The sequence below is a fragment of the Terrapene carolina genome, unplaced genomic scaffold (assembly GCF_002925995.2).
Source record: "Terrapene carolina triunguis isolate 2854851 unplaced genomic scaffold, T_m_triunguis-2.0 Scaffold247, whole genome shotgun sequence".
Lineage (NCBI taxonomy): Eukaryota > Metazoa > Chordata > Testudines > Emydidae > Terrapene > Terrapene triunguis.
This window is the reverse complement of record NW_020664598.1, coordinates 7,693,806-7,694,099: the sequence shown is the minus strand read 5'-3', so window position 1 is coordinate 7,694,099 and position 294 is coordinate 7,693,806.

The window sequence follows — 294 nt, the reverse complement described above, 5'->3', positions numbered from 1 at the left end:
GGCAGGACTAGGGACTGAACAACCCAGTCAGGCTGTTGAGGGTGTAGAAGAAGCTCTATAACAGCCGTTTGGTAGTCAAAAGGGGAAAGGCCTTTGAGAAGGGAGGAAAGGAGAGTGACACTGTTACAGGCCTGAGTTTTGCCGTTGGTTGGTTTCACTCTAACCTCAAAATGTACAGGGACTTCCCGTCTCATGTGTCTGCACATGTAGGTGCTAATAGTAATTTCTCTTTAGAATAGGCTGGAGGCCTGGTAGAGGTTTAATTAGGGTTACCATATTTCAACAATCAAAAAA